The following is a 15,717-nucleotide window of genomic DNA, read 5'->3' on the forward strand; positions in this document are numbered from 1 at the left end:
AGTTGTTCCATGAAAATCAAGCCATTAGATAGCAATGTAGATTTCAAATTTAATAATCCTCACACAAGCCGGCGCCATGGCTTAACATATAATATAAACTGCAACTGCCGGCGCCGCGGCTCACTAGGCTAATCCTCCGCCTTGCAGTGCCGGCACACCGGGTTCTAGTCCCGGTTGGGGCGCCGGATTCTATCCCGGTTGCCCCTCTTCCAGGCCAGCTCTCTGCTATGGCCCGGGAAGGCAGTGAAGGATGGCCCAAGTGCTTGGGCCCTGCACCCACATGGGAGACCAGGAGAAGCACCTGGCTCCTGGCTTCGGATCAGCGCGATGCGCTGGCCACAGCGGCCATTGGAGGGTGAACCAATGGCAAAAAGGAAGACCTTTCTCTCTGTCTCTCTCACTATCCACTCTGCCTGTCAAAAAACAAACAAACTGGTAAAAAAAAAAAACCAAAAATAATCCTCACACAAAAATATTCTTTTGTATTTTTGTTTATTTCTCATTTTCAAAATGTACAAACTGAATATGACTCTGTGGAACAAATGGTTGCTAGTGGCTATGATAGTTTGTCAAAGCAAGTGCAAATTTAATCCCTGCTGAACCTATCATCCTCATTGTTCAAGAAGCAACAAGTAGCTATTAATAAACTTTCTAGATAATGTCACACCTCCTACCATTCCCCTTTGATAGCTGAGGTGAGAGGAGCTTAAGAATATTTGTCCCCTACCTAGCAGGCTTCTATAAAGGAAAACTCACCCTCTCTTGGAAAATTACCCTTTGGCACAAAATGAAAGAATTAAAAGCTAAGATTAAAAATTAACTCCTGAGACTTCACCATACTTCACCATACTTCAACACTTTAAGCCTGTCACTAAGTATTCTGAAATTACTGTTCAAGAGCATCACAGGTGCTAGGACGTCATCTCCCTGTGGCACCCAGGCCTTGAGTTAGGTGCAGGACAAGATGTGAATATGGCACTCCAAGGATTTGTTCAGGATAAGCACAACTGACCCTCCTTATCTGGCTCCAACTGCTCCACTGGAGTGAGGCAGGGAACCCCAAATATGTCTTATGTAGTGCTAAAGCAAACTTCAAAAAGTGAAGACTTAACAAACATTAACATATACATATCATAATAGGAAGTAGGGTTCAGGAGATCATTGATAAGTAAATTAGAATTACACATATACATACAACATCTCAAAAGGGTAAATTGTGCATATTTGGAATATTCTAAATATTTCAAGCATTTCAAAATACAGAAAAATCCAATAGGATTTAAATGAATATTTGGACTTTATTTTATTTTTTTAAGATTTATTTATTTATTTGGAAGAGTTACACAAGAGAGGAGAGGCAGAGAGAGGTCTTCCATCCGATGGTTCACTCCCCAATTGGCCGCAATGGCTGGAGCTGTGCCGATCCGAAGCCAGGAGCCAGGAGTTTCCCCTGGGTCTCCCACACTGGTGAAGGGGCCCAAGGACCTGGCCCATCTTCCACTGCTTTCCCAGGCCATAGCAGAGATCTGGACTGGAAGAGGAGCAACCGGGACTTGAACCGGCGGCCATATGGGCAGGCCAGGGTGTTAACCCACTGTGCCACAGCGCCGGCCACTGGACTTCATTGTAAAGGAATTCAATATTTTTACATTTATTACTTATCAAATATCAAAATATTTCAAACGCCTTGACTCATGTGAATAAAGTAATCTTAGGAGACCCAGGTATGTAAAGCTAAGCAAGATAAAATCTTGAGGAGCCACATCCTCTCCCTCCATTTTTGTCTAGAAAATATAATAAAATTACATTCAAAGAAAGTCTCCCAGAAACATGGGCGTTAAAAGTTCTAAAAAATACTTAGTTTTAAAGGAATTTCAATTATCTGCTCTAAAAACTTACTTTCCCTGGTGAACCATTATCAAGTTTAGTGAGGAAAGAGGAAGTCTTGACTATTCTGTCCCCTTTCAAGACAGAGCCCATAAAAGCACACAAAGTGCTCAATGTAGAAAACGTCATGAGGCTGGCACTGTGGTGCAGCAAGTTAAGCTGCTGTCCATAGCATCGGGTGTCCCACGTGGGTGCCCACTCAAGTCCCGGCCGCTCCATTTCCCATCCAGCTCCCTGCTAACATGCCTGGAAAGCAGTAGAGGGTGGTCCAAGTGCTTGGGCCCCTGCACCCATGTGGGAGACCTGGATGAAGCTCCTGGCCCCACCCTGGTCATGGCAGATATTCGGGGAGTGAACCAGAAGATGGAAGATCTCTTTTTCTCTCTCTCTGTCTCTCCCTTGTTAGCTGTAACTGACTTTCAAATAAAATCAGTACATCTTAAAAAAAAAAAAAAAAAAAAAAAAGGGAAAGCTTTTTCTTGGCCCTCCTGTTTCTACTTGATCTAATCTCTAACCCACTGTGAATACTCTATAAGCAGCTCCTGAGAATGTTGTGACATCTTACATGTTTGAAGGAAACTAAGCAGCCCTGTTGAACCTGTGCCATGAAGTCCATGATGGCAAATGGGGTTTCATTTGGAAAATAATTGAAACCATCGAAGCATGCCCCAGCAAACCACTAGGGTTTCTACTAACAATGCTATTTATGCATTTTCCTTCTGCTCAGGTGAAACCAATGGGCCACATGATGCCCTCCTGAATGATTCACCTGAAATGACTGTCCACTATACAACTCCCCCCACCAAGGTAGAGTCAAAGATTTCTCTTGTCAATCTCACCAGGACACATGATCCATTGATCCTCCACCTCCCTTACCTCCAAACACACATTCTTAATCATACATCATTATTTATCCCCTCCCTTATGTACACTCTTTAATTCTTCTATGCCTTCCTCAAGGCATCATATTCAATTGAAAAACCTCAACCTTTGTTAAAACCATGTCTTCATCTACTTTATGTCTGCATCACACACAGCTGAGGGAAATCTAAACTACCATTAGAGTCATGGTCGCCAACCTCATGTAGGCCCTTCGTGGCTGCCCAGGAATCATACTACGCAGCCCTAGCCAGTCACTCTGCCTGCACGCTAAAGAAATCTGCTCTTTCCTCCAATCTTCCTACCACACTTAACTGATTCTCAATTCATGTCCTTATTCCTTTTTTTTAGAGATTTATTTATTTATTTGAAAGATTTATTTACTTGAAAGAATTACACAGAGAAGGAAGGAGAGGCAGAGAGAGAGAGAGAGAGAGAGAGACAGAGACAGACGTTGGTCTTTCATCCGCTGGTTCACTCCCCAAATGGCTGCAACAGCCAGAGTTCCGCTAATCCAAAGCCAGGAGCCAGGAGATTCCTCCGCATCTCCTATGCAGGTGCAGGGGCCCAAGGCCTTGGGCCATCTTCTACTGCTTTCCCAGGGCATAGCAGAGAGCTGGATTGGAAGAGGAGCAGCCGGGACTAGAACGGGAGCCCATAAGAGATGCTGGCACTGCAGGCGTCAGCTTTACCCACTATGCCACAGAGCCAGCCCCTCATGTCCTTATTTCTTAATTCACTGAAAAAACAACTGAAAGAGGACTCCCAGAAGCCCTCATTACCACTTCTGCCAACATTACTGCTCATTGCCTCTGTGGTACATATGAGCATTCTGTGCCTCTGTGGACAAACTCTCAGTGCCCCATCGAAGGACAATCCATCCACTTGGCACTAGTTCCCTCCTCTCCCCTCCCCCTACTTTGGGGAATCACTTAACAATGACCCCTCTCCTACATACTAGATTCTTCCAATTTTACATGATCATCCCCTGACTAACACACATTCCATAATTTCTCTCTGCTTGAAAATGGCCTTTCTTAATTTTTGTTTTTGAAAGGCAAGGTGACGGGGTGCAGGGGGCAGAGAGAGACAGAGGGGCAGGACAGAGAGATCAAGATCTTTCATCCACTGATTCAGCCCCCAAATGGCCACAACCATCTGGACTGAGCCAGGCTGAAGCTAGGAATCAGAAATTCGATCTGGGTCTCCCACATGGATGGAGAAGACTTAAGTACTTGGAGCATCATCTGTGGTTTCCAGTGCAGTAGCAGGGAGCTGGGTTGGAAGCCAAGCAGCTGAGAATAAAACATGAACTCCAATATGGAAGGAAGTTAACCCAAGTAGCAGTATAACCTACTGTATCACAAAACCTGCTGTAAGAATGCCATTTCTTGACTCCCAGTTCTATGTTAATTATTAATATTACATTGGAAGCTGTAATTGTTTACTTGAGCATGCTTCAGTGTATTCCTTCGTTTTCCAAATGAGACCCCATTTGCCAGGGCACAGGCTATACTGGGTTGCTCAGTTTCCAGCAAACATGTAAGATTTCACATCCTCAGGATAATATGCTGCATAAATCTATATGTTGCTGCTTACAAAGTATTCTCAAGGAGTTAAGGATTAGATCAACTAAAAAGTGGAGGGTAAGGCCAGTGGTGTTGTGCAACAGGTTAAGCTGCAGTCTGCAGTGCAGACAAACCATATGGGCGCCGGTTTGAGTCCTGTCTGCTCCGCTTCAGATCCAGTCCCCTGCTAATGCACCAGAGAAAGCAGCATAAAATGTCCCAAGTCCTTGTGTCCCTGCACCCACGTGGAAGACCTGGATGAAGCTCCTGGCTCCTGGATTCAGCCTGGCCCAGCCATGGGCATTGTGGCCATCTGTGGAGTGAACCAGCAGATGGAAGCTCTCTCTCCCTGACAAATAAAATAAATAAATGTTTAAAAAAATTAAAAGAAAGAAAGTGGAGGGCAAAGAGAGACATTTTCTGTATCAAGTATTTTGTGTATTTTTAGTGGCTCTGTCTCAAAAGGGAACAGAATACTCAAGATTTCCTCATTTGCTTATTAAACTTGGTAATAGCTCACCAGGAAAAGCAATTTTCTTGACATCAAAGTCCTTAAAAAGTCAACAAGACCCAACATGATCTGCCTCCACTCCCATTATTTACCCAATAGCACATCTCCCACTTCCCTTCCCCATGAGTACTCTCTCCAGGCACACTTGGCAATCTGCTGGTTCTTTCATGTGCCTGGACATCACTGCCTCAGGACCCTTGTACCTGCCTGGTTCTTACCTGAGCATGCTATTCCCTCAGGTAATTCCAGGGTTTCTTTTCTCAAACTCTTCAGATGCTACCCTCTCCTTGGATTTCCCTGACTCCCTCCTCACCTCACTGTGTGCTCTCTATTCCCACTCCCTTCTTCTGTTAATTTCCCCTATGGTATTTATGACCATTTCACATACCACACATTTTTAAGTTATTTTCTCCCCTACTGGAATGTAAGCTTCATAAGACTCAGATTTTTGTCTCTTTGTTTTCATTTCAGTATCCCAGTGCCAGGAATAGAGCTTAGTGCAAAGTAGGCACACAATAAATATTTGAGTGAATGAATGACAAAATACTGGAAGAAATAAAGAAAGGAAAGAAGGCAAACAAGAAGGAGTATTGGGGTTGGTGCCGTGGCTCACTTGGTTAATCCTCCGCCTGTGGCACCGGCACCCCATGTGGGCACGAGATTCTGTCCTGGTTGCTCCTCTTCCAGTCCAGCTCTCTGCTGTGGCCCAGGAAGGCAGTGGAGGACGGCCCAGTGCTTGGGCCCCTGCACCCGCATGGGAGACAGGGAAGAGGCACCTGGCTCCTGGCTTCGGATTGGTGCAGCGCTGGCCGTAGCGGCCATTTGGGGGGGTGAACCAATGGAAGGAAGACCTTTCTCTCTATGTCTCTCTCTCTCTCTGTCTATAGCTCGGTCAAATAAATAAATAAAGGTGGAGTATCTTACGTGGTGTTAGTGTCAGTCCTGACTTCTTTCTTTCTGGTAAGAACAGGAACTAGTGATTACAACAGCAAAGGCAATTACTCTTACACACCTTAGAATCCAAGTGAAAATATTTAACAAGGGAATCGTGGTCTTCAATCCACTCCCCTTATCATTGTTATGGGTACAGCCACTCTCCCCTGCATGTCTTTCTCAGATGTTCCTTGAACATCACCTGAGCTACAGAACTCAAAATGAAGATACGGCAGATAATGATAACAGAAGGAATTTTAAAGCAAATCCTCCAAGATACATACTAAGTGATGTACTTGTAGCCTACACAGGAGCTTTTCTCTGTGAGTCTCTGACCCTTCTCCTCTCTCTCTCTCTCATACACATACACATACACACATACACACGGACATGAATATGAACCTTGCTTAGTGATACAGCATCAGAGTGCTAAATATTACATCTACAGCCTATAAGCCAGTAGACTGGTTTTACAACTGAGAACCACAAAGAAGGTGGGGGGAGGTCTCACACGGATTCTCCGGCTCAGCTCGCTGATTCAGTCACTGATGTGGCATGTTCTCAAGGAGCACAGCTGAGGCTCAGAGCAGACCTGGATCCAGACCACCTGTGTTTAAACTTCACACGCTGATTAAGGATATTTTGCTATTCTAGGCCTGTTTTTCCATCTCTTAGATGGAGATAATAACATCACCTACCTCAGAGAGTGGTTGTGGGCCTACACGCAGTAATGATTATATAGTTATTAGCTATCTTTGACACTAAATGCATATCTTTAATGTTGGCACCATAAAATATAGCAATAACAGGAACTTTGCAAAATAATCTATTTTAGTATTTCAGTTCCGGAATTCTCTTTACAACAAGAAAAATGCCATAAGGACATGATATTGCCATTAACATTAGTAGACAAAGCTCTGCCTGAATTATACCATTTCCTCATATGAACCTGCTAGCATCTTGCAGTGGCTAAAACACAGGAAATAAACCATTCATTTACAATCTAAAATGGAAGTGACAAACTTCAAATAATGAATTGGAAATTGTGAAGTATTTTTTTCTAACTGTAAGTCTTTCTGTATAATTTATTCTCTTAATCATGTGCATATGATTTTATTTAAATAGTTTAGTAATTTTAAAATTTATTCAGTGGTATCTGGTTAAAAGTGCTATTTGATGTACTCACGTTTACTGCAAAAGAAGGTTCAAGATAATCATCAGCATGAAATGTCATTACTGCAGACATGCCAAAAAATAACACCCCAGTCATAATTTTGCTTTTTAACCACTACATTTGATGTCTCAGGCCAATGAGCTTAAGGGAATAATTAATTATATTTCTACAGTGTGCCTTGCAAGAATTGGACATGTGTGGTTCTCCTCACCTCCAGTACTCTCACATTCTCCATCTCATCTGAGTGGATAAGAAGGTCAGAAAGCATCCTGAGTAGCCACGTCGGGACACTCGAAGAACACTTGTCAAAACACGCAGAACTTTAAAGAACCCGACTTCAAAATAGAAAAATTACTCTGCTTGTCATAGGAGCTTTTCTTACCTCGAAAATAACAATTGAATTCCAGTCCTCTTAAGGATTATGCAAAAATAATATTTTGGCAAAAACCACATCTTTGGCACATAGTGACTCAAGGGTCAAAGCTGATATAATTAATTATGGGCTCACACTAAGGGCTTTAAGCTGTACTGCCACCCCTGCCCTGTGTGATCCTGGGCAATTCTACCAGCAATCACTCAGTGACTGCAAACAACAGATAAAGCACTATAAGGGGAAATGTCCTGAGCTACAGGGGACTCGGTCTCTAGGTTCACAAAGCTCCCTTCCATTGGGAGCACCAATGATGCGGCGAAAGTAAACACAGAAATGCAAGGTCCATAATTCAGACAGCAAAGGCAATGAAGGAAAAGAATAAACATATTCCAAGCTCACAACTTCAATACAGCCCCAAGTGCTGTGTTCTTTCTCCCCATAAAATATAATCCACAAGTCCAGCTCTGGAATGATATCATAAAAATATAAGGTACATTTAGCTGTTTTTTTTTTGTTTTGTTTTGTTTTTTTGCTGAGCATTTAATGATATGGCTGATAATAATTCATTTACCTTGATTTAATAATCTATGTGTGACTTAAAATGATGTATGAAGCCTTTGTATATTAAAAGAACTCTGGGTAATGAACTTATATTTCAAATTAAAACATATCCTGATATTAAATTTCTGAAAGTAGGTTTTAATGAAGGAGTACTATCTCACACGTACTTTTCTCTACTACAAGGCTACAATTGATGAAAAGGTTACCTGGACTCACTGCAGCCCACTTTCTTCTCAAATTTCTAATTCTAAGTGACTTTACATTTCAATGAAAACCATTCACTTAACCTCCCAAAGGCATTTCCTACATTTTTAATGCCTCAATAAATATAATAAACAGATCTTAAAATTCTATATCCCATGTGAGAAAAACACTTAAAATAAAGGTTAAAACAAGGAGAGGGAGCAAAAAGCCATTTCTAAGTGAGTCTTGTAAACTTGAATTTCATAAAGAAACCAGACACTGGAAAACCTAGTGGGAAAAGACAACATTGCCTATACTGAGCCCATTTTTTTAGAATATTATAAAAATAAACAAATGATTATGAATAAACTTTCTTATGGTAATTAATAGGCAAGTGAAAAAGCTTGCGTCTCCAAGAATGAAACCAGAGACTCTAGGGAAAAGACCTGGACTTTGTAATTGACAACTTGTTTAGTAGAAAGTTTCATATGTAAAACATTATTCAGTGGCAGCATAGCAGGGTAAAAGAACTGCTAGATGCAAAGGTTATCCAAATACATGCAAAAAGAGTCACAATAAAACAATCCTTGGAAGAGCTTAAGATTCAGGAAGGGCATATCTGGATTTTTAGAAAATATGTCTATTCTTATAGCTAAAAAAAACACTTTTAATTATTAAAAAAAAGAAAACATCAAGCAAAGAAATTGAAGCATCTGTCTCTGTGTCTACTTAGATTCTACTCACATACCAAGATTCATTTTCAAAAAGCCAATTTCCACCCCTACCTTCATAAGACACAGTGAACCAAAGGCCTTGAATGTGGAATGTGGCTGACTCACACAGCACAGAGACAACACTCAAGAAACCTCATAATTATGGGAGATTTCAACTTTTCTCTTTCCAAAACAAATTGCTCTCTTTACAGATAAAATGTAGCCCAAAGATGTAAGCATGCTCAACATTTTAGAGCCGCTAATACAAGTAATTTCATATTCTTCCCCATTCAGAAAACAGGAGCTGTCGCAGCCTAGCCCTAACCTGACCATTTCAGTAACACCGGCTGAAAATCTTAACTACAGAATTCAGGTATGCCCCCCTAGAACTGAAACTACCATTTCTTTCCTTTCATCCCACTCCTAAACTCCATCAGAAAGACGCCTCTGGCATTCTACTCCCTCCTTTGTCTCATGGCAAATGCCTGTAGTAAAAGAAATGAAAGAAGAATAAAATCTTTAAGTTCTCTCACTGGTTATCCAAACTCTATGTTCCACATATACCTCCAAAGCCTACAGAAACACCCAATTTCCTAAAAACTGCAGAAAGAAATGAACAACAAATTCTGACTGAGTGCTTAAAATGAGATATGTGAGTATATTGTGTGTTTATGGTAAAAACTCTTTTAACAGATCTTTGCGCCAAATAGGAAACTGAGGAATGGAGATAATGAACTTTGTCTGGGTTTGTAGCTAGCCAGTGGCAGCGCTGGAATTCAAGTTATCTTAGGCAGTTCAGGCTGCCTGAACAAAGCACCACAAACTGGGTGACTTTCTCCCTGCCCTATGCAGATGCTTGCTGTATCCTCACTTGGCAGGGAGGGCTGTGGTCTCTCTTCTCAGAAGAACATTAATCCCATCAATCAGGAGGGCCCAACCCTCAAGAACTCATGAAAACCTAACTAGTTCCCCAAATTCCTAACTCCAAATACCACTCCACTGGGGCTATGGCTTCCACATATGAATTAAAGGATGACACAAATGGTTCAGTGCATAACAAAATCAAGGCAGGTTGGCCCCAGAAACCTTTCTCTCACTCATTATTAGACTACACTCATGGTTAGATCAAGGAAGATCTTAGGAGTATACAAATGCTAGGGAGACAGAAGAAATAAAGAACATGCTGAGAGGATAAGTAAAACATGAAAGCATTTCCTGTAACTCTCTGGATAATCACTAACCTACAAAAGAGACACAACACTCTTCAAATACCATAAATCACACCCATTTCACAAGTAATCACAACTTGCTTTTGTTCACTGATTTAGTCCAGATTGCTTTTTCCTTTAATTATTTCTCTTTAATTTTTAAAAAAGATTTATTTATTTGTTTGAAAAGCAGAGAGATTGATCTTAGCAAGATCTTCCACCTGTTGGTTCACTCCCCAAATGACCACAACAGTCAGAGCAGGGCCGTGTTGAAGCCAGGAACCAGGAACTCCATCCTGGTCTTCCATTTGGGTTGCAGGAGACCAGGAACTTGAGCTATCTTCTGCTGCTTTCTGTTGCATATATATGGGGAGCTGGATCTAATGCAGAGCAGCTGGGACTTGAACTGATATTCTGATATGGGATGCTGGCTTCATGGGCTGTAGCTTAGCTCACTGGCACCACAATGACAACCCATCTCTTAAGTATTTCATTTATCTTTGCTTAGCTTAATGAAGAACAACAATTTCATTAATAATTTTCTTGAAAATATTTGTCCAATATTTAATTCATATGTCAAAAAAGTTCACAACTCCATTTCCCTAAAGAACAAAGTCAATAAGCAAACTGGGGAATTTGTATAAAGAAGCACAGAGCAATAAATGAAACTTGATAAATTTGTACGGTCTGATTTTTAATGACTCTAAAACACAAAACAACTGGTGACCAAAAGTCATTTTCCTATTGTCAGTTTTGTTTGGGCATGTTTCATAGTCTCATCAAATAACATTTTCCCTCATAAACTCAGCTGCTGCAGGGCAGACAGCGCTGATTTAGGAGTCGAGGAAATGGTCTTATTGCTCATTCAGGCTCTATTAAGGAAGACTCCTAGCAGCCCTAATCTATAAGGCTCAGTTCCTCCACTGTATGATGCAAATCAACTTCCTCCCCCTGGACCATTTTATGTAACTACCAGCAGCAAGGGGAAAAACACCCAAAATACAAACCAACAGTTAATTTTACCTCTTTGCGTACTAACAAAAAGATTTGATTACAAAAACTCTTAGAATATATTGAATACATATATTTGATTAACCATAGCAATTCTACCTTAGGTGATTTCTTCCTAGACAATTATCAGGATAAGTTTTCTCAGCTTTGACCCTTTTGAGGGAGGTCAATGAGAAATCAAAAGAATGCAATATGAGCAAGGTTCCAATGAGGAATAATGATTAAGAAATTTCTCTTCTCTCTGCCTTTTGACAGTAGGTGTTGTTGAAGACTGCTTTGTCTGCTATTGTGGGAAAAAACCTGCACTCATTTTAGAGGCTGCACATTAAAGTGATGCTCAGTGGATACAGCAGTGACACCGCAGATAGCCCTGTGACACCTAGAATTTGAAACATGGAATTTCTGATTGAAATCTATAAGCACATTTATTGTCCTTGTAAAGAATCCTTAGCTACATTTTTCTAATTTTTTTGTGAAAACAATTAGGCTTAAAGAGCAAATAACAATAACCTGATATTGTTGACTTTATCAATGATATTTCTGACAGAATGTTCAACAAGTTACATAATTAACATTTAATTTCAAGATTCATGATTTTCATGTCAGCTTTAAACAGGATAGTAATTTGGAGGAAAGCCACAACATTTGAATTGTTATTTTAGTAAATTGAAACTTCTCAGCCCACATGTAAATGTGTAAGCTGGAGGTTTGAATGGAAAGAGCAATGATAAAATGTATGTCACTATGTAAATTTTTAAAAACCATTTTCAATTTTATTTGAAAGAGTGAGAGTGTGTGTGCATGTGTGAGAGAGAGAAAGAGGAGACAGAGGGAGGGAGGATTGAATTATACACAAACATTTATGAGTGATACCTCCCCCCATCTAGACCTTGCTTAATTCATTTTGCTTCCTAATAAATTCAAAGATATTGGAATCCAGTCCTTATTTCCCTTTAAATTCATCAGAATACAGATGAAATCCTTTTAAAATTCCTCTGCCTTCTGCTTCTCTTCTAGTTTGTGTTAATCACTCCTCACTTTATCTACCTATGTAAATTTGCCTCAATACTGTATTTTTGTTTTTGTTTTTGTTTTGACAGAGTTAGAGAGAGAGACAGAGAGAAAGGTCTTCCTTCCATTGGTTCACCCCCAAAATGGCCGCTATGGCCGGCACACTGCGCCGATCCGAAGCCAGGAGCCAGGTGCTTATTCCTGGTCAGTTTAGTAGTAACCATATAGATTCATTACTGCAGTCTGAGAGTTCAGGCCTTCATAATAATTTTTATACATATGTACAGCTACTTACTGGGGCTGCCTTACTTATGATTACTTCATCAATAAACCTAAAAACCTGCTCTCTTCTCGCCTTTCTGCATTTTGACCGTATGTCAAAATGCTGAAGACTCCATGTCTGCTATTTTGACAAAGAACCTACACCCACGTTAGTGGCTGAACATGATGTAATACTCAGTAGATATGGCAGTAAAACCATAATTAGTGGCCTGCACCATGGCTTAACAGGCTAATCCTCCGCCTTGCGGCACCTGCACACTGGGTTCTAGTCCCAGTTGGGGCACTGGATTCTATCCCGGTTGCCCCTCTTCCAGGCCAGCTCTCTGCTATGGCCCAGGAAGGCAGTGGAGGATGGCCCAAGCGCTTGGGCCCTGCACCTGCATGGGAGACCAGGGGAAGCACTTGGCTCCTGGAGAGATGCGCCAGCCACGGCGGCCATTGGAGGGTGAACCAACGGCAAAAGGAAGACCTTTCTCTCTGTCTCTCTCTCACTGTCCACTCTGCCTGTCAAAAATAAAAAAAAAAAAAAATTAAAAAAAAACAAAACCATAATTAGACTTGTGACACCTAAAATGCAAACTTGACATGCTCATTACTGGGCACTTTAAAATAGAACATTACAAAGTAAATTCAACTCTAGGCTTCTCCAGAGTTTTGACGGGAAGAAGAGAGAAAAGAATAGTTTCTGCTCTTTATTACAGTAGAACATATACTTTGTTGTAGAGATGCTTGTTGGAAAAGCACATTCTTGGATGAGCAGCATAACTGAGTGAAAAGAACAGGATCAATCGACAAAGAGGCTTGGGTGCAAGTTCGGTATGTTCCATTAATGAGCTGCGTGATGTTGAGAAAGGAACTAAACCACTAGTAGGTCTTAGTTTGCTCTTCTATAAAATGACACTGGAGGTCTGGATAAATTCTGTGGTTGCTTCTATATCCACAATCAATGTTGTTTATGCTTCTGTGGATCTCTCGGGGAGGCAAATTCTGAGAGAAAGAAGGCTTATTCTAGAGGCCACAAGTGATTTGCCCATGTAAATCGTGGTCCCAGATAATATACCAAGGCAGAACAGGACTTTACCCCCTCCCCCCAAAAAAGGCATAACTGCTTGCTTCCTTAGACTTTGAAGGCAGCTTTTTTTTTTTTTTTTTTTTTTGTAAGAAAATGGGTGTTCAGGGTTTCAGAGATCCAGGCAATCACTTCACATCCTAATAGGATAAAGTTTATGCATAATTCTGTATGACCCTTCAACTACTGACGTTCATGCCGTGTTATTGTTAGCGTTGCATGTTAAGCGAGCAAATTTTCAATGAACTCTCTCTGGCTTTACCACAGACACAGATGTCAGGCGGACTCCTTTGTTCATAAGGTTCTCATTATTAACTCAGCCTGAGTTGAATATTTGACTGAAGGAAAGGACCATATCATTATTTTCAGATTTCATTCTATGACTTAACTGGGCTACATTTGCCAGCTTTAGAAACACCAAGTACTTCTTGGCGCCAGCCTTGGCATTCTCTTCTATGACTATTGCCCAAATGTTTCAGCTTGAGGAAGTCTCCTCACCATCAAAACAATTTAATAAAAACTTAAACTGTGATTAAGAGTTACTCATCAATTGACAGGGCATACCAAACTTGTGCTATTTATGAATTATGCCCCACGATATTTTAAGCCGAACAAATAGAATCCACATTCATAAAGGGGTAAGCTAGAAAGCCAGTTAAACATTTTCATGATTTATAAGGTCTGTGTTGTATTTGAAACCATATTTCTTTAATAGGTAAACTGGCATTCCATTGAATAATTCAATCTGCTTTAAATCTACTCTAAGGTCCTGGGCAGCTTATGGGATATTCTGAGTATAAATTTAATTCCTCTGCTCACCTTTAGGCAGTATCTCTCAGCCTAAATGTGATAGAAGGATATAGCACAGAAATTACTATTAATAATAAGGTGGATTTCAATTACTAAAATATCACACCTAATTCTACATATAGAAAATATTTTATGAGTCTGTTAAAGACTTCAGTTACAACAACAACATAAAAGAAATTACAAAAGGCCATGATATTGCTGTTTCCACGTGTCTGGACACGGTCAATAACACAAGTGGGCAAGAATAAATTGAAATTATTTTTTGTGGTTAGTAGAAAAAACAAGTTAATCCCTCTATATGCAGAAAAGCTCAGGGGTTTACACTGTAGTTGTACCAAACTGCTGTATTAAGAGTGACCATTTTTGTTACCTAAAATGCTATATATAACAATTTGCTTTAGTGACTCTGTCAGCATTTTACCATATCTTGAGTGTCCCATCTCCCATCCAACACCTTAAAGACATTCAAGATAAGTGGTAATTCAGGCTCTCTAATCATAAGAACATTCTGAAAATAACAGCTGAAACACCCTCCCCATTGTGCTTTCTATGTGCTCCCATTGTGGAACAGCAGGTTACACCACTACCTTCGATGCCAGTGTTCCTTATGGGTGCCAGTTCAAGTCCTGGCTGCTACACTTCTAAGCCAGCTACCTGCTAATGTGACTGGGAAAGCAATGGAAGATGGCCCAAGCACTTGGGCCCTTGAGATGCATAAGGGAGACATGGATGAAGTTCCAGGCTCCTGGCTTTGGCCTGGCCTATCCCGGCCATCGCAACCATTTGGGGAGGTGACTCAACAGATGAAAGATCTCTCTCTCTCTCCGTATCCCCCTCTCTCTATATATAACTCTGCCTTTCAAACAAATAAATAGACCTAAAAGGAAAAAGAAATAAAGAAACATATATCCCTGTAATTTTCACATGGGTTGATAGAGAATTCCAGACTTACTTCCTCTTCTTTATATTAGAGCAACAAACGCTTGGGACTCAAGGCCCAATTAATTTTTCTCTCCCGCAGACTATTTTCTCCAAGAATTTTTTAATGACAGAGAAGTAACGTACTATCTGGTTCACACGAGTGTCAATCAGTAGCACTTTGAGCATGCCATCCAGAAGTGGTCTAAGTATTTACAGAACACAGCAGAACTAGTACTACTTATGAGGTAAAAATAATATTTATCAAAATAAGCTAAAATATATGCAATGGACTAAATACTTCTATCCTCCATAATTTCATATGTTGTAATCCTAACCCCCCAAAGTTATGAGTTAGGAGGCTGGGGGGGGGGGTGTCATCTCTGGGAGATGATTAAATCATGAATGGGATTAATGCTCTTACAAAAGAGATGCAAGAGAGTTCTCTGATCCTCTTTTTGCCACATTAGTATGCAGGAAGATTATAGTCTGCAACCCAGAATATGGCCCAACAAGACCTTGCCGGCAACCAGATCTTGGACTTTGAACCTCTAGAACTGTGAGAAATAAATTTCTGTTGTTTTCAAGCCATCCAGTAGGATACTTAAAACAGCCTGAATGATGAT

General features: G+C 40.7%; 1 protein-coding gene across 2 annotated transcripts in view; it reads right to left on the reverse strand.

The window, feature by feature from the left end:
- FMN2 (formin 2) overlaps window positions 1-15,717 on the reverse strand; it is a 358,901-nt gene that overhangs the window by 189,886 nt on the left and 153,298 nt on the right. The window lies entirely within an intron of this gene.

Source organism: Lepus europaeus, chromosome 14 (assembly GCF_033115175.1).
Source record: "Lepus europaeus isolate LE1 chromosome 14, mLepTim1.pri, whole genome shotgun sequence".
Taxonomy (NCBI): domain Eukaryota; kingdom Metazoa; phylum Chordata; class Mammalia; order Lagomorpha; family Leporidae; genus Lepus; species Lepus europaeus.